At 43.5% G+C, this 19,610-nt stretch overlaps 1 protein-coding gene and 1 long non-coding RNA gene across 2 annotated transcripts in view; one reads left to right on the forward strand and one right to left on the reverse strand.

Annotated features, from left to right (window-relative positions):
• CAPN11 (calpain 11) overlaps positions 1–863 on the reverse strand; it is a 71,924-nt gene extending 71,061 nt beyond the window's left edge. Inside the window, exon 1 of the mRNA XM_073628710.1 lies at positions 599–863. The gene's annotated coding sequence lies outside the window, so the exon portion shown is untranslated. The remainder of the gene's footprint in view (positions 1–598) is intronic.
• The window catches only part of LOC141141042 (uncharacterized), a 31,325-nt gene extending 13,884 nt beyond the window's left edge, over positions 1–17,441 (forward strand). Inside the window, exon 2 of the long non-coding RNA XR_012244033.1 lies at positions 17,106–17,441. This is a non-coding gene — a long non-coding RNA (uncharacterized lncRNA). The remainder of the gene's footprint in view (positions 1–17,105) is intronic.
• Positions 17,442–19,610: the final 2,169 nt, after the last annotated feature.

The raw sequence follows: 19,610 nt of genomic DNA on the forward strand, positions 1-19,610 counted from the left end.
AGGACACCCCCCCCCATGTCAGAGGACACCCCCCCCATGTCAGAGGACACCCCCCCCATGTCAGAGGACACCCCCCCCATGTCAGAGGACACCCCCCCCCATGTCAGAGGACACCCCCCCCCCATGTCAGAGGACACCCCCCCCATGTCAGAGGACACCCCCCCCATGTCAGAGGACACCCCCCCCCCATGCACACAGCAGTATCTGCACTCAGCACATCTCTCTATCACAGCACTGCGGATGTGCAGTATATATACAGTATACACCCCCCCCAATCAGAGAAAAGTTTGTATAAATTTCATCTCTCTGCGGAAGTTCTTTCCACCTCCTGGGTCTCTGCCAGTCCCCCGGGGAGTTCTGGGTAACCGCCAACACCCAATTCAATAAAAGGGTTAATAAAATACCCTGACAGCACCCCTCCCCCCCTCCTTTAATCAATGTCAGCTGGAGGGGCCCCTGCAGGGCCTGGCTGGAAAAAGGTGGGTGTGGGGGGCCCCGGAGCCAGGCAGAGAAGAGTTAATAGTTCACCCCACCATCCTGTAAACCCCGCAGGGGTGACCCCAATCTGGGCGAGAATGGAAGAGACAGAGATACTCACATTGTGTGGAGTCCTGATTGCTGCCTCGCCCTCCACCCGACGTCTCCGACCCCCCGGATCTGAGCGGAGAGGACGCTGTGTCCCGACACACGGATAGACAATCGTATATACTGTGTGTATATATATATATATATATATATATGTGTGTGTATAGAGAGCCTGAGCAGGGAGGGGAGAGGATTTCCCGGCAGCAGACAGGCGGCTGATACTACAAACACCCCTCCCTGACTGCAGGCTGACAGGGGGCGGAGCCACCACCAGAGCCACGCCTCAATTAAAGGGAAAGCAGCCCCTCCAGTCTGTCCTCTATATGTCTGCATTGTCCTGACTGCTCACCCTTTAAATCCGAGGATAACATTGTAACCAGTGTGAGAAGATACATTGTATTGTGTGAGAGTGTGGGATGATACATTGTGGGATGATACATTGTATATTGTAGGATGATACATTGTATATTGTGGGATGATACATTGTATATTGTAGGATGATACATTGTAGGATGATACATTGTGGGATGATACATTGTATATTGTAGGATGATACATTGTAGGATGATACATTGTGGGATGATACATTGTATATTGTAGGATGATACATTGTAGGATGATACATTGTGGGATGATACATTGTATATTGTAGGATGATACATTGTATATTGTAGGATGATACATTGTGGGATGATACATTGTAGGATAATACATTGTATATTGTGGGATGATACATTGTATATTGCGGGATGATACATTGTATATTGTGGAATGATACATTGTGGGATGATACATTGTATATTGTGGGATGATACATTGTATATTGTAGGATGATACATTGTAGGATAATACATTGTATATTGTGGAATGATACATTGTATATTGTGGAATGATACATTGTAGGATGATACATTGTATATTGTGGAATGATACATTGTATATTGTGGAATGATACATTGTAGGATGATATATTGTGGAATGATACATTGTAGGATGATACATTGTACATTGTGGGATGATACATTGTGGGATGATACATTGTATATTGTGGGATGATACATTGTGGGATGATACATTGTAGGATAATGCATTGTATATTGTGGAATGATACATTGTATATTGTGGGATGATATATTGTGGGATGATACATTGTATATTGTGGAATGATACATTGTGGGATGATACATTGTATATTGTGGGATGATATATTGTGGAATGATACATTGTATATTGTGGAATGATACATTGTGGGATGATACATTGTATATTGTGGAATGATACATTGTGGGATGATACATTGTATATTGTGGGATGATACATTGTGGGATGATACATTGTATATTGTGGGATGATACATTGTGGGATGATACATTGTATATTGTGGGATGATACATTGTGGGATGATACATTGTAGGATAATACATTGTATATTGTGGAATGATACATTGTGGGATGATACATTGTATATTGTGGAATGATACATTGTGGGATGATACATTGTATATTGTGGAATGATACATTGTATATTGTGGAATGATACATTGTATATTGTGGAATGATACATTGTGGGATGATACATTGTATATTGTGGGATGATAGATTGTAGGATGATACATTGTATATTGTGGGATGATACATTGTGGGATGATACATTGTGGGATGATAGATTGTAGGATGATACATTGTATATTGTGGGATGATACATTGTATATTGTGGGATGATACATTGTAGGATGATACATTGTGGGATGATACATTGTATATTGTAGGATGATACATTGTATATTGTGGGATGTTACATTGTAGGATGATATATTGTAGGATGATACATTGTAGGATGATACATTGTATATTGTAGGATGATACATTGTAGGATGATACATTGTATATTGTAGGATGATACATTGTATATTGTGGGATGTTACATTGTAGGATGATACATTGTATATTGTAGGATGATACATTGTAGGATGATACATTGTAGGATGATACATTGTACATTGTGGGATGATACATTGTGGGATGATACATTGTATATTGTGGGATGATACATTGTGGGATGATACATTGTAGGATAATGCATTGTATATTGTGGAATGATACATTGTATATTGTGGGATGATATATTGTGGAATGATACATTGTATATTGTGGGATGATATATTGTGGAATGATACATTGTATATTGTGGGATGATACATTGTAGGATGATACATTGTATATTGTGGGATGATACATTGTGGGATGATACATTGTATATTGTGGGATGATACATTGTGGGATGATACATTGTAGGATAATACATTGTATATTGTGGAATGATACATTGTGGGATGATACATTGTATATTGTGGAATGATACATTGTGGGATGATACATTGTATATTGTGGAATGATACATTGTATATTGTGGAATGATACATTGTGGGATGATACATTGTATATTGTGGGATGATAGATTGTAGGATGATACATTGTATATTGTGGGATGATACATTGTGGGATGATACATTGTGGGATGATAGATTGTAGGATGATACATTGTATATTGTGGGATGATACATTGTATATTGTGGGATGATACATTGTAGGATGATACATTGTGGGATGATACATTGTATATTGTAGGATGATACATTGTATATTGTGGGATGTTACATTGTAGGATGATATATTGTAGGATGATACATTGTAGGATGATACATTGTATATTGTAGGATGATACATTGTAGGATGATACATTGTATATTGTAGGATGATACATTGTATATTGTGGGATGATACATTGTAGGATGATACATTGTGGGATGATACATTGTATATTGTAGGATGATACATTGTATATTGTGGGATGTTACATTGTAGGATGATACATTGTATATTGTAGGATGATACATTGTAGGATGATACATTGTATATTGTAGGATGATACATTGTATATTGTAGGATGATACATTGTATATTGTGGGATGTTACATTGTAGGATGATACATTGTATATTGTAGGATGATACATTGTATATTGTGGGATGTTACATTGTAGGATGATACATTGTATATTGTAGGATGATACATTGTATATTGTGGGATGTTACATTGTAGGATGATACATTGTATATTGTAGGATGATACATTGTAGGATGATACATTGTATATTGTAGGATGATACATTGTATATTGTGGGATGTTACATTGTAGGATGATACATTGTATATTGTAGGATGATACATTGTAGGATGATACATTGTATATTGTAGGATGATACATTGTAGTATGATACATTGTATATTGTAGGATGATACATTGTATATTGTGGGATGTTACATTGTAGGATGATACATTGTATATTGTAGGATGATACATTGTATATTGTGGGATGTTACATTGTAGGATGATACATTGTATATTGTGGGATGTTACATTGTGGGATGATACATTGTATATTGTAGGATGATACATTGTATATTGTGGGATGTTACATTGTAGGATGATACATTGTATATTGTAGGATGATACATTGTAGGATGATACATTGTATATTGTAGGATGATACATTGTAGGATGATACATTGTATATTGTAGGATGATACATTGTATATTGTGGGATGTTACATTGTAGGATGATACATTGTATATTGTAGGATGATACATTGTGGGATGATACATTGTATATTGTGGAATGATACATTGTGGGATGATACATTGTATATTGTGGGATGATACATTGTAGGATAATACATTGTATATTGTGTCTCATCTTTTGCACAATGTTCTATAAATACAGAGAGATGTCTGACATCACCCTCATTACATATTTGGAACAAAGGGGGCGGGGCTACACATTAACCCCCGAAGATCCTGAATGAAGCCGTCACTTCCGGCTCTACAGATTTCTAGGAAACGTTTTCATATCAGTGATTTTGGTTTCCATAGATTGCAGTTCATGTCCAATGTATGGAGCCAATATATACGGAGCAGACAGACAGAGCTCCAGACTCGATCGCTCACCTACACCGCATCCAATAAACAATCCCAGATTTCGCTAAGAATATAGAAGTGTGCAAAGGGTTAAATCCAGCATTTTCAGTTGACTATTCTCACAGCCCCGCCCCTTATTCTCCCTGAATGTCCATTAACCCCTCGCTTACCCCCAGACCAATATTCAGCTTTCAGAGTTGTCACAGTTTGGATGACAATTCCGCAGTCATACTACACACTGTACACAAAGGATGTTTTTAGCATTACTTTTCACATAAATAGAGCTTTATTTTGGTGGTATTTAATCACCACTGGGGGGGGGTTATTTTTTGCTAAACAAACAAAGACCAGAAATTTTGAAGAAAAAAAAAATCAGTTTTCATAGTTTGTTTTGCAGACGGGTCATTTTTCTCCTTCACTGATGAAGCTGCACTGATGACCACTAATAGGTGGCACTGATGAGGCAGCACTAATAGGTGGCACTGATAGGCAGCACCAATGATGAAGCACTGATAGGTGGCACTGATGGGCAGCACTGATGATGAAGCACTGATAGGTGGCACTGATAGGCAACACCAATGATGAAGCACTGATGGGCACTGATAGGCAGCACTGATGATGAAGCACTGATAGGTGGCACTGATAGGCGGCACTGATGATGAAGCACTGATGGGCATTGATAGGCAGCACTGATGATGAAGCATTGATAGGCAGCACTGATGATGAAGCATTGATAGGTGGCACTGATAGGCAGCACTGATAGGTGGCACTGATAGGCAGCACTGATGATGAAGCATTGATAGGTGGCACTGATAGGCAGCACTGATAGGTGGCACTGATAGGCAGCACTGATGATGAAGCATTGATAGGTGGCACTGATTGGCAGCACTGATGATGAAGCACTGATGGGCACTGATTGGCAGCAATGATGATGAAGCACTGATAAGCTGCACTGATGATGAAGCACTGATGGGCACTGATTGGCAGCACTGATGGGCACTGGTGGGCATTGATAGGTGGCACTGGTGGGCACTGGTAAGTGGCACTGATTAGCAGTACTGATATGCACTGGTAGGTGGCACTGGTGGGCACTGGTTAGCAGCAGTGGGTGTACATGTGCGGGACCGATGTCCAGCTAGCCGATTAGCGGCTTCTGTTTACATCACATGATCAGCTCTCATTGGCTGACAGCTGATCACTTGGTAAAGGGCCGGGATCTGTGAGTCTCATGGAGTCGCTGATCACAGTGCTCTCCGCCCGCTCCCCGCAGGGGGCGCACAGGCAGCACATGCACAGAAGGATGTATATGGACGCCCTCCCACCAATTTCGACCCGCTCTGTAGCCGTCTTTTCGGAAAGAGGTTAACCCTTTTTCCGCCAGAGACCTTTTTACATTTTTTTATTTTTTATTTTTTTCATGCGCATGTTTAAGATTAATAATTTTCGGGCCGGAGGATCACTTCAAACCCCCCAAAGCATCATCTATATTCTGAAAGCTGGAAAATAAAGATGATTCCCAAGTTTTTGTGCTTTTTTTTGCCCAGAGGAAACCTCTTTATTACTGATTGCTTCTTTGTTATTTTTCAGCACCATTTGGTGGAGAACTTTTAAAAGTGTTGAGCGTTTGATTATTATTACATTTCTATTTATGACAAGTATTATTGTTTTTTTTAAAGCTGCTGTAAACTGCGGGATGTTATTTTTTATTTTTTTTTCCTTATCCTGCAAAGTAATGTCATAATGTGCTAGTAATGTGCTAGTAATGTGCTAGTATGCATCGATTGGGATAATTCCATTCTAGTGGGGTAGAGGAGAAAACACACGATCGCAATCACAGACATCGCATGTGATTCGCACCTCTTTGCTGAGCCGATCACCTGCAATAGTCTGTGCAATGCGAATCCAGCCATACCAATTGTATGTTTGAACTCGCATTGGATTCACACAAAAAAGGTGCAGGAACCGCCCCCAACCGCACTGAAATCGGATAGCATGAGTGTTCACACCCAATGCCAACCGATTCCTGTCTGAACTCACAGTTCGCACTGCGATCTGCCAACCGATCTGGGGGTCATTATCCACTTCAGTACCGGGCACTTATACCCCCTTCCTGCCCAGGCCAATTTTCAGCTTTCAGCGCTGTCGCTGTTTAAATGACAATTGCGTGGTTGTGCTACACTGTACCCAAACAGGATTTTTATCATTTTTTTCCCACAAATAGAGCTTTCTTTTGGTGGTATTTTTTTGCTAAACAAATAAAAAAAGACCAAAAATTTTGAAAACAAAAAAGTTTTTCTTTTGTTTCTGTTATAAAATTTTGTAAATAAGTATGTTTTCTCCTCCACTGATGGGCACCGATAAAGCGGCACCAATAAGGTGGCACTGATGGGCACTGATGGGTGGCACTGATATGCAGCACTGATGGGCATTGATAAGTGGCACTGATGGACACTCATGGGTGGCACTGGTGGGCACTGATAGGCACTGACAGGCTGAACTGATGGGTACTTATGGGTGGCACTGGTGGACACTGATGGGCACCGATAGGAGACTCTTGACGGGCACTGAAAGGCTGCACTGATGGGTACTGATAGGTGGTCTTGGGAGGGCATCTGCAGGGGGAGCTGCGCTTATAAACAATCAGCACAGACCCCCCCCCCTGTCAGGAGAGCCGCAGATTGGCTCTCCGCTACTCACGTGCATCAGATGTGAGTGAGGCAAGACGATCAATGACTCTTGCTGTTTACATTGTGATCATCCGTGATTGGACACGGCTGATCACATGGTAAAGAGCCTCCGTCAGAGAAGTTTACTTCTTCTTTAACCGCTTTCCGCCCGTCAAATGACGGCGGGGCGGCTCTCGTTCTGGGTGGACGTCATTTGACGGCCTCCCAGAACAACCGCTCTTGCATGCCTTCGGGGGGGCGCGCATCGCGGTGATCGGTGGTGCGGCGTGTCAGTCTGACACACGGCTACACCGATCTCGGTAAAGAGCCTCTGACGGAGTAAATTGATACCCAACATGTCACGCTTCAAAATTGCGCCCGCTCGTGGAAAACGGCGACAAACTTTAACCCTTAAAAATCTTCATAGGCTATGTTTAAAAGTTTCTACAGGTTACCAGTTTTGAGTTACCCAGGAGGTCTAGGGCTACAATTATTGCTCTCACTATAACGATCGCGGCGATACCTCACATGTGTGGTTTGAACACCGTTTTCATATGTGGGCGTGACTTATGTATACGTTCGCTTCTGCATGCGAGCTCGGCGGGACAGGCGCTTTTTTTTTCTTATTTATTTTACTTTTTATTTTGACACTGTCCTTTAAAAAAAAAAAAAAAACTGGGTCACTTCTATTCATATTATAAGGAATGTAAACATCCCTTGTAATAGAAAAAAAGCATGACAGGACCCTTATCACACAACTGGGTGGGCTCCACTTCTCTTGTCCTGTATGTTGGGTGTAATTCTCGGTATCTGTTCTTATTCTGTATGTATGGACTCTGCACAGTACCACTTCCCCTTCCTCTGGGTGTGGTTCTCGGTGATGTGATGACTCCTCTTATAGTTGGCATTCTCTGTGGTTTCAGGGGATGTTACATTGTATCATATGAAAGTCAGTTTGTTGGATAATGAGATCTGTGAGAAGTTTTTCTCCATCATTTTGCAGTTCCTGTGGTCTTGTCACGGCTGATTCTCAGTGTCACATGTTTCCTATCCTGGGGGAGGTCACACACTTGTACAGCAGTATAGGAGCCGCAAGCAGTGACTTTGAAGTTTGGTGTTATGGATCGGTGATAGGGATCGGTATCTGGATTTTCACTTCTCTTTGAAAAGTCATTTTATTGCTCTGTTTTGTTTTTTTTTTTTGCTGCTGTGATCTGACTTCCTTTTAGAGGGTGTCTACATGCGTTCTCCACGGTCCCACTGTATGTAAGAACGTAGCCACTCTCTATTGCACACTCCCAAAAAGCACTATGGGATATGTAGTGTGCACAGAGCAGTGCACATGGCTGCAAGTGACGTGCACTGCTTGTTCCACACAAAATCCTGCATAACGTGTTTCGTCATAGATGACGTGCCCTGGGAGATGGGACCTGTTGAGCCTGTTGGGACGTCATCACGCAAAACCATAAGTTAGACATTATATGAGTTCCATGCGGGATTTTGATGTTTTTATACAGCGCTGGTGATTTTTTTTTATCTGTGTAAGATCACTACTAAATCCCTCTTTAACCACTTAAGAACCGGACGATTTTCCCCCTTAATGACCAGGCCATTTTTTGCAATATGGCACTGCGTCGCTTTAACCGACAATTGCGCGGTCGTGCGACGTTGCACCCAAACAAAACTGACGTCCTTTTCTTCCCACAAATAGAGCTTTCTTTTGGTGGCATTTGATCACCTCTGCAGTTTTTATTTTTTGCGCTATAAACAAGAAAAGACTGACAGTTTCGAAAAAAAACCAAACAATATTTTATTACTTTTTGCTATAATAAATATCCCAAAAAAAAAAATAAAACAAATTTCGTCATCAGTTTAGGCCAATATGTATTCTTTTACATATTTTTGGTAAAAAAAAATCGCAATAAGTGAATATTGATTGGTTTGCACAAAAGTTATAGTGTCTACAAAATAGGGGATATTTTTAAGGCATATTTATTGTAATTTTTTTTTTTCTTTTTACTAGTAATGGCGGTGAGCAGTGATTTTTAATGGGACTGCAACATTTCGGCGGACAGATCCGACACTTTTGACACTTTTTTGGGGACCACTAACATTTATACAGAGATCAGAGCTAAAAAATAGCCACTGATTACTGTATAAATGTCACTGGTAGGGAAGGGGTTAACACTATGGGGCGATCAAGGGGTTAAATGTGTCCTAGGGAGGCGTTTCTAACTGTGGGGAGGAGGGGACTGACTGGGAGTAGAGAGAGATCGCTGTTCCTGATCACTAGGAACAGCAGATCTCTCTCCTCTCCCTGACAGAACGGGGATCTATCTGTTTACATTGACAGATCCCCATTCTGGCTTTCTGAGGAGCGATCGCGGGTCACCGGCAGACATCGCAGGTCGCCGTCGGACATCGCGGCTGCTGGCCACGCGCATCGGCTCCGGTGCCCCTGGAGCCCATAAGAGGGCCGCCATACAGCTACAGTGGTTCGCGCAGGGGAGCCAACCTGCCGCTGTATAACGACGGCGGCTGGTTGGCAAGTAGTTAACCCCTACATGCCTAAGGGGTAAAACAAATATTAATGCCTAAACACAATTTTGCAACTTTGACATGTGTTAGTAAAACTGTACATGTCATTACAACTACTTTGTACATCCAGGTGGATTATACCACGTTTTTTTTTTTCAGGACAAATTGGGCTTTCATTTGGTGGTAAATGGTAATAGATATCTCCTAATTTTTTTTTTTAATTATCATCAAAGGAAAACTGGCCCAAAATTGTAAAAAAAAAAACAATTTTAGCTGTATATTGCTTGCTACTACCATAATCTACCACCAAAGAACCATCCAAAATAAATTCTCCTGCTCCTGACGATCGCAGCGATACCAAATATGTGTATGTTAGTTGTTTCTACTCGTAGTACAGCCCAGAAACAATAATGCACATTTTCTTTCTTTTTTAATCGTACCTAAAACACAATGACATTGATACTAATTAAAAAAAATGTTTTTATGCTGGCCAAAAAATACTGACCATGACCTTTGACCTTGACCTTGACTTGATCCAACCACTAACCCTGGCACTGACCAAGATCAAACATAGTTACATAGTAGGTGAGGTTGAAAAAAGACACAAGTCCATCAAGTCCAACCCATGTGTGTGATTATATGTCAGTATTACATTGTATATCCCTGTATGTTGCAGTCATTCAGGTGATTATCTAATAGTTTCTTGAAGCTATCAATGCTCCCCGCTGAGACCACCGCCTGTGGAAGGGAATTCCACATCCTTGCCGCTCTTACAGTAAAGAACCCTCTACGTAGTTTAAGGTTAAACCTCTTTTCTTCTAATTGTAATGAGTGGCCAGGAGTCTTGTTAAACTCCCTTCTGCGAAAAAGTTTTCTCCCTATTGTGGGGTCACCAGTACGGTATTTGTATATTGAAATCATATCCCCTCTCAAGCGTCTCTTCTCCAGAGAGAATAAGTTCAGTGCTCACAACCTTTCCTCATAACTAAGATCCTCCAGACCTTTTATTAGCTTTGTTGCCCTTCTTTGTACTCGCTCCATTTCCAGTACATCCTTCCTGAGGACTGGTGCCCAGAACTGGACAGCATACTCCAGGTGCGGCCTGACCAGAGTCTTGTAGAGCGGGAGAATTATCGCTTTATCTCTGGAGTTGATCCCCCATTTAATGCCAATATTCTGTTTGCTTTGTTAGCAGCAGCTTGGCATTGCCTGCCATTGCTGAGCCTATCATCTACTAGGACCCCCAGGTCCTTTTCCATCCTAGATTCCCCCAGAGGTTCTCCCCCCCAGTGTATAGATTGCATTCATATTTTTGCCACCCAAATGCATTATTTTACATTTTTCTACATTGAACCTCATATGCCATGTAGTCGCCCACCCCATTAATTTGTTCAGATCTTCTTGCAAGGTTTCCACATCCTGCGGAGAAGTTATTGCCCTGCTTAGCTTAGTATCGTCTGCAAATACAGAGATTGAACTGTTTACCCCATCCTCCAGGTCGTTTATGAATAAATTAAATAGGATTGGTCCCAGCACAGAACCCTGGGGAACCCCACTACCCACCCCTGACCATTCCCAGTACTCCCCATTTATCACCACCCTCTGAACACGCCCTTGTAGCCAGTTTTCAATCCATGTACTCACCCTATGGTCCATGCCAAAGGACCTTATTTTGTACAGTAAACGTTTATGGGGAACTGTGTCAAATGCTTTTGCAAAATCCAGATACACCACGTCTACGGGCCTTCCTTTATCTAGATGGCAACTCACCTCCTCATAGAAGGTTAATAGATTGGTTTGGCAAGAACGATTCCTTATGAATCCATGCTGATTACTGCTAATGATACTGTTCTTATTACTAAAATCTTGTATATAGTCCCTTATCATCCCCTCCAAGAGTTTACATACTATTGATGTTAGGCTAACTGGTCTGTAATTCCCAGGGATGTATTTTGGGCCCTTTTTAAATATTGGTGCTACATTGGCTTTTCTCCAATCAGCTGGTACCATTCCAGTCAGTAGACTGTCAGTAAAAATTAGGAACAATGGTCTGGCAATTACTTGACTGAGTTCCCTAAGTACCCTCGGATGCAAACCATCTGGTCCCGTTGATTTAATAATGTTAAGTTTCCCAAGTCTAATTTTAATTCTGTCCTCTGTTAACCATGGAGGTGCTTCCTGTGTTGTGTCATGAGGATAAACACTGCAGTTTTGGTTACTGAAGCCCCCCAATTCCCCCATGAAGACTGAGGAGAAGAATACATTCAATACCTTCACCATCTCCCCATCCTTTGTAACCAGATGTCCTTCCTCATTCTTTATGGGGCCAATATGGTCTGTCCTCCCTTTTTTACTGTTTACATACTTAAAGAATTTCTTGGGATTTTTTTTGCTCTCCTCCACTATGTGTCTTTCGTGTTCTATCTTAGCCGTCCTAATTGCACCCTTACATTTCTTGTTGCATTCTTTATAGAGTCTAAATGCTGATGATGATCCCTCAACCTTGTATTTTTTGAAGACCTTCTCCTTTGCTTTTATATGCATGTTTACATTGGAGTTAAACCATGTTCACTCTTTAAATGTATTACCCAATGGGATGCATTGGCTAATGCCCTTATTTAATATGCTCTTAAAGCAAACCCATCTCTCCTCCGTGTTCTTTGTTCCTAAGAATTTATCCTAATTCATGCCTTCTAGCAAGGTTTGTAGTTTAGGGAAGTTGGCTTTTTTTAAATTTAGTGTCTTCGTATTCCCCTTATGTTTCCTATATGTGTGATTTATACTGAAGCCATCTGAACCATATAATTGTCCTACAAGACATTTAGGAACTGGTGAGCCTTAGACGAATGAGTGGTTCCCTCTGCCAAGTCTATGTCTGGATAATTAAAATCCCCCATTATAACACTTCCCAACCTTGCTGCTAATCCAACTTATGATGAGAAGGTCCGCCTCCCCCTCCTCCCTCAGGTTAGGGGGCCTATAGCATACTCCCAGTATTATTTTCCCCTTAGCTTCATACCTTTGAAGCTCTACCCATAAGGATTCCACCTCCTCCCTAGCTCCCTTAGTGATGTCATCTCTCACATTCACTTGTACATTATTCTTGATATATAGACATACCCCTCCCCCTTTTTTTACCCTCTCTATCCCTGCGATAAAGGGTATACCCCTGAATGGTTGCCAGCCAATCATGAGAGCTGTTGAACCAAGTCTCCGAAATGCCCACATAATTCAAATCCTCCTTGTACAACAGTATCTCTAGTTCACCCATCTTGCCCGCCAGGCTCCTGGCATTGGTGAACATGCCACGTAGTTTAGACCAATCGCATATTATCCTCTTATTGGGTGTTCCAAGATTGCAACTAGGATTTGATACTATACTTACCTTGGGTTTATGCTCCTGGGTGCTTTAGTCAACCTACCACTAATTCCTCCCGTTGCCTAGTTTAAAAACCCCTCTAACCTTGATCCAGATATTTTTTATTTATGTTTTATTATTATTTATTTTTTTACACACACACAGTTTTTTTCTCTCTGCAATGAGAGAGTAAGATACAATGTATCTTTCCTCTTCATTCACAGAGAGAGAAACACACTGATAGCCAATCAGAGGCTACAACAGCGATCAGGTGACCTGAAATTGGGAGTTCCAGGTCCTGATCATTAGTATGGGACCCCGGGGCTCCCAGCACAAAGACAGATATGCAAATGTGTAGCCCCACAGAAAAAACACAGTTCAGGGAGGCCGCATATTGTATCTGCGTACTGTCGGCGTCAAGGGGACCTGCTTCCTGATTGGCCGGGAGGAGAATCAGGAAGACAATAGCAAATATTAACTCGCTATTGTCACACAACTGGGTGGACTCAGGACACAGTGCTCTGCGCCCCGAGCCCACCCTTTTTGGAAGCCAGAGCCTCAGGCTTTAATCATGTGCTTCCAAAAAAAAAAAACCCAGTTAAAATCCATTGGTCCGGCGCCCTGCATGTAGATTAGGGGCCGGGGGCATGGATTAGGGGGGCCCCTGCGCCCTGTATGGACAGGATGCCACTGGGTAAAGCGATCTTACCTTGGAAGTGTGACATCTAAGGAGCACCGGTGGCCCATATGGATTATGTTTGGATGCACATTTTGACTCTTATGATTTGAGAGTTATTGGAGTCTGGTAAGCAGATTTTAAGTCTCAGCTTGGTGGTGGAGCGCTGTGAAGAGGTGTTATATTTTGAACAATCTCACAAGAGACTTTTATGGGACATTGCACCTTTTTATGGGACATTGCACTTTTTATGGGACATTGCACTTTTTATGGGACATTGCACCTTTTTATGGGACATTGCACTTTTTATGGGACATTGCACCTTTTATGGGACATTGCACTTTTTATGGGACATTGCACTTTTTATGGGACATTGCACCTTTTATGGGACATTGCACCTTTTTATGGGACATTGCACTTTTTATGGGACATTGCACCTTTTATGGGACATTGCACTTTCTTGATCTGGATAACACTATATCTTATCATTAATAATAACGCTGCACATTGTGCATTTATTTCCCATAACTTTGGGGCCCCATGATCTACAGTTGGGCCCCTGACACCGACTATATACAACATTCCAGGCCTCTACCATTGAAGGAGACAGGTATGCACCTGGAGGGATAGACTGTCAGCTTAGCCTAGTTATTGACTTGTAAAGAAAACCTGTTGGGGGGGTTGAGGGGAAATTCGTTTGAAATTCAGAGGGACTCCTCTGCAATAAATTCTTCTTACCTTACTGCTTGTGTTGTTTCTTCTGAATGCAAACGCAGCTCACTGTACATTCTCAGAGAGCCTCAGGTACCAGAATAAAATGTATTTATTAGTTTTATTAAAGGTACTTATATAGCGCCACCAGGGGCCGACTGACAAACAAGCAGGGGCCCCCTGTCAGGCCCCGTCCCTACACTTTGCACAAATGAATAAAAACAAATACAATACAGTGTTATAAGCCAAATATATATATAAACTTCTTAACCCAATCTAATTGAAAAACAATAAAAAGTGTGAAAAATGCACTCAAACACAGGGATACTCCCTTAAGGGGTTTTTGTTTTCTCTGGGATCCCCCCACAATCTCATCACACTCAACAATAAACAAAATAAGATAAATAAAAGTGAAGCAGGCAACTCTAATGGGACCTGGAGGGGGGGGGGGTCTCTCTCTAACAGAGGCCCTCTTAGTGTCCATTAGAGAGTCTCTGCTAGAGAGAGACCCCCCTCCAGGTCCCATTACAGACTACAAAGGAGTATAATGGGACCTGGGGGGGGGGGGGGGGGGGGGTCTCTCTAACAGAGGTCTTTTCAGTGTCCATTATAGAGTCTCTGTTAGAGAGAGACCCCCCTCCAGGTACCATTACAGACTACAAAGGAGTATAATGGGACCTGGAATGGGGTCTCTCTAACAGAGGTACCCCTTTCAGTGTCCATTAGAGAGTCTCTGTTAGATAGAGCCCCCTCCAGGCCCCATGAGAGACTACAAAGAAGCCTAATGGGACCTGGAGGGGGCCTCTTTATAACAGAGTGTACAGTGAACACCTTCATTCACTATGGTCCTCACTATGGTACCCCCCCTCCTAACAGCACACAGGAACAGAGCTGAGGCTGGAGCTCCTTCCCCTGTCACCATTTTTCTCTTGGTGTCAGGAAAACTTGTCAGAAGTGATTCATGCAGATAGCAAAGGAAGGAGGCAGCAGACAGAAATGACACTTAGTGTTCTGGACAGAGACAAGTACACACTATAGAGGGATATGCTTTGTTCATATTTCATGTCTGAGGTTTACCTCCCTTAAAGGTTTTCTGCTTTAAGGGAGTTAGGGGTACCTACAGGGGGCGCAGAGGGTCCAACTACCCCAGGCCTATATAGTCAGGTTGGGCTGCCTTACAGCAGAGCATTTACATTACATTCTGTACAGCATTAAACAGAACGTCTCTCCTGTATTTTTTCCATCTATAATCTCATTGGGTGTCTGAAGGATCTCTCTGGACTGAATATCATTTATTATTATCACCCCCCTATGGCTGAACCTGCCCCTCCTCTGTGGAAGGTATAAGCACCCCCCCCCCCCCCCCCCCCCCCCACCCATCCTGGCCCCCTACATTTCCAGCAGCATTGTACTGACGCCTTTTATGTTTGGTGTCTCCCCAGAGACGTTTCCTACAATTGTCCTCAGGGGTTTCTCTGGCTGGTCACACGGAAGCCGATTCTGGAACTCTGATGCCGCGTACACACGGTCGGACTTTTCGTCTACAAAAGTCCGACAGCCTGTCCGACAGACTTCCGGCGGACTTCCGGCGGACTTCCGGCGGACTTTCGGCGGACTTGCAGCAGACTTTCTAACGAACGGACTTGCCTACACACGACCACACAAAAGTCCGACGGATTCGTACGTGATGATGTACACCGGACTAAAATAAGGAAGTTCATAGCCAGTAGCCAATAGCTGCCCTAGCGTGGGTTTTTGTCCGTCGGACTAGCACACAGACGAGCGGATTTCGGGGTCCGTCGTAGTTACGACGTAAAGATTTGAAGCATGTTTCAAATCTAAAGTCCGTCGGATTTGAGGCTGAAAAAGTCTGCTGAAAGTCCGGAGAAGCCCACACACGATCGGATTACCAGCCAGCTTTAGTCCGTCAGCGTCCGTTGGACTTTTGTAGATGAAAAGTCCGACCGTGTGTACGCGGCATTAGAACTAAAAACAGCTGAAGCCTGAAATGTCACCTTACTTACTGCCAATGGGGTCCTTTGTCAGGGACTTTGAAGAGAACCTGTATTCAATTCCAAACATTTAAAAAGCAAAGTTCCACTTTTTTATTGACTTTCTCTGCTGAAGCCCCACCAACCACCACCCTCCTCTACATTGAGGTTGGCTTTACTGACCATTGAGGCAGTCTGATTGGACAGGGGGTGGCAGCTGGCTGGACAGTGACGCTAAATCAGAGAGGCACACAAAAAAGCCATTTTGGCTAATAAATGTAATGGTGAGCATCAGGCGATGTCTGCTTCTAGGCAGCACTTTAAAACTTTACAGTGGTTGTTGACCCTTCCATATACCTAGTGAACTGGTCTCAGCTGACACACAGAGATGAAACAAATCCTCCTACATACGTTGTACCTGTTTAACGGCAGTAATCTCCCCTCTACAGCCGTTCAAAATCTAGAATTTAAAAAGCTTGTCTGAGATTTCAGAAAGCAGGGGGTGGGGAGCGGAAACTACTGTCAGGGCTGGGCTCAGCCTTTCTTTCTCTGAGCTGGCCGCTCAGCTGTCGACTAATTGCCAGCTCTCATCTCTCTCCACAGTTAACCAGCTGTTGTGGATCTGCTCGTCAATCCCGCCTACTTAAAGATCTCCAGCTCACTTCATTCCTGCCTTCGCCTTGGTCACATCACAAGAAACCATCTCCTGCGTTCCTGTTTAAAGACTGGCTTTGCTGACATCCCTTCTGGCTCCTTATCCTGCTTGCTGTTCCTCTACTTGGATGCCAGACTTCTGGCTTGGCTGATTACCCGATCTGGTTACTGAACTCTGGCCTGGCTGATTAGCCAGTCCCGTTACTGGACTCTGGCTATGCTTTGACTACACTTACTCTATTTACCTTTTTATTTTTATTAATAAACAAGTGTGATTTTACTGTACTTCTGTCTCGGTCTGGTTCATGGTTTCTGATAACTACACACTCCCGGGCTCAGTGAGGAGAGTTCTGAGAGCTGATTGGAGGGAAGGGACACACCCCCTTCACACAGCACACAGGAAAAGGGCTGAGGCTGTCAATCGCAGGTTGTGTGCCGGAGATCCCTCCCCTGTCACCTTTTTCTCTTGGTGTCAGGAAAACTTCTCAGACTCAAGCCGATAGCAGAGTAAGGAGACAGCAGGCAGAGATGACACTTAGTGCTCTGGATAGAGACAAGCACACACTATAGAGGGACATTCTTTGTTCAGATTTCATGTCTGAGGCTTACAACCACTTACAATGAAGCTTAGGTTCACTTTAAGGCCCATTCAAAGGTCTGGATTTAGGTGATCTCCGAAATATGCAGATTTGTGTAGTTATTCACAGCACCGTTCTCTCCACTACATCTTACCATCCTAAAATAAAAAAGCTGAACTGCAGGCAAACAGCTACATACAGAGCTGAAGTGGATATATAAAAGTGAACCGTTTTACTTTGCAATTGATTCATACCTCTGATCAGCCAGTTTTATGCTGACAAATACTCTGCATGACAGCACAGCCAGATCCTGGACCTCCCTGCAGGCTACACTGCAGTGGAGGGGAAAAAAAAACCCATCCCACTGCCTGTGATTGGACAATGAAGGTGCAAAAACCCACCGATGAAGTCAACACTTTGCATTCTTACCCTTAAAACATGGTCAAACAATCAGATTGTAGTGTAGGGGGTAGGATGAAAGATTACACTGAATAGGGAGGGGGTAGGATGGAGCGTTAGAAGGCCTGCACATACACTGGGATGGGGTTATGGTGTAGAATAGAAGGCTCCAAGGACTGGGGGGGGAGGGTTAGGATAGAGGAATATGTAGACTGGAACTGGGTCAGAGGGGGTGGGGTAGAGGGTACATGGACTGGGGCGAAGGAGGTAGGATGGAGGGTCATACAGACAGGGCAGAGTGGGTATAATGAAGGGGTTACATGGAGGGGGGGGGGGGGGCAGTGGAGTATAATAAAGGTGTTACAAAGAGTGGGGGTGGTGGGGTATGATGAAAGGGATACATTGAGTGGGGGGTGGAGTATAAAGAAGGGTTATATGGAGCGGGGCGGTGGGGTATGATGAAGGGGTTACATAGAGCGGGGTAGACAGGTATGATGAAGGAGTTACATTGAGGGAGTAGGGGCAGTGGGGTATGATGAAGGGGTGACATGGAGTAGGGCGGTGAGGTATGATGAAGGAGTTACATGGAGTGGGGGTGGAGGAGTATAATAAAGGGGTTACATGGAGTGGGGGTGGAGGAGTATAATGAAGGGGTTAGACGGAGTGGGGCAGTGGGGTATCATGAAGGGTTACATGGAGGGGTTACACAGAGTGGGGGCAGTGGGGTATTAGGAAGGGGTACATGGAGTGGGGGCAGTGGGGTATGATAAAGGGGTTACATGGAGTGGGGCAGTGGGGTATAATGAAGGGGTTACATGGAGTTGGGCAGTGGGGTATGATAAAGGGGGTTACATGGAGTGGGGCAGTGGGATATGATGAAAGAGTTACATGGAGTGGGGCTTGAGTATGATGAAGGGGTTACATGGAGTGGGGCGGTGAGATATGATAAAGGGGTTACATGGAGCGGGGTGGTGGGGTATAATGAAGAGGTTTCATGGAGCAAGGCGGTGGGGTATGATGAAGGGTTACATGGAGTGGGGGCAGTGGAGTATGATGAAGAGGTTACATGGAGCGTGCCGGTGGGGTATGATGAAAGAGTTACATGGAGTGGGGGTTGAGTATGATGAAGCGGTTGCATGGAGTGGGGGCAATAGGTTATTATTTAGGGGTTACATGGAGCGTGGCGTAGGGGTATGATGAAGGGGTTACATGGAGCGGAGGCTGTGGAGTATGATGAAGGTGTTCCCCAGAGCGGGGTGGTGGGGTATGACGAAGTGGTTACACGGAGCGGGGTAGTGGGGTATGATGAAGGGGGTGATGGGAGGATTTGCACTGACTGGGTCAGGATAAAAGGTAACATGTACCGGGTAGGAAGCAGCATTACACAGGCCAAGCCTCGGAGGGCCGTTTTTAGGCCTCCACACATTCAGACAGCATTACATCTATAGGTCAGGACGGGGGTGGACAGAACCGGTTT

The sequence above is a fragment of the Aquarana catesbeiana genome, linkage group LG04 (assembly GCF_042186555.1).
Source record: "Aquarana catesbeiana isolate 2022-GZ linkage group LG04, ASM4218655v1, whole genome shotgun sequence".
Classification (NCBI taxonomy): domain Eukaryota; kingdom Metazoa; phylum Chordata; class Amphibia; order Anura; family Ranidae; genus Aquarana; species Aquarana catesbeiana.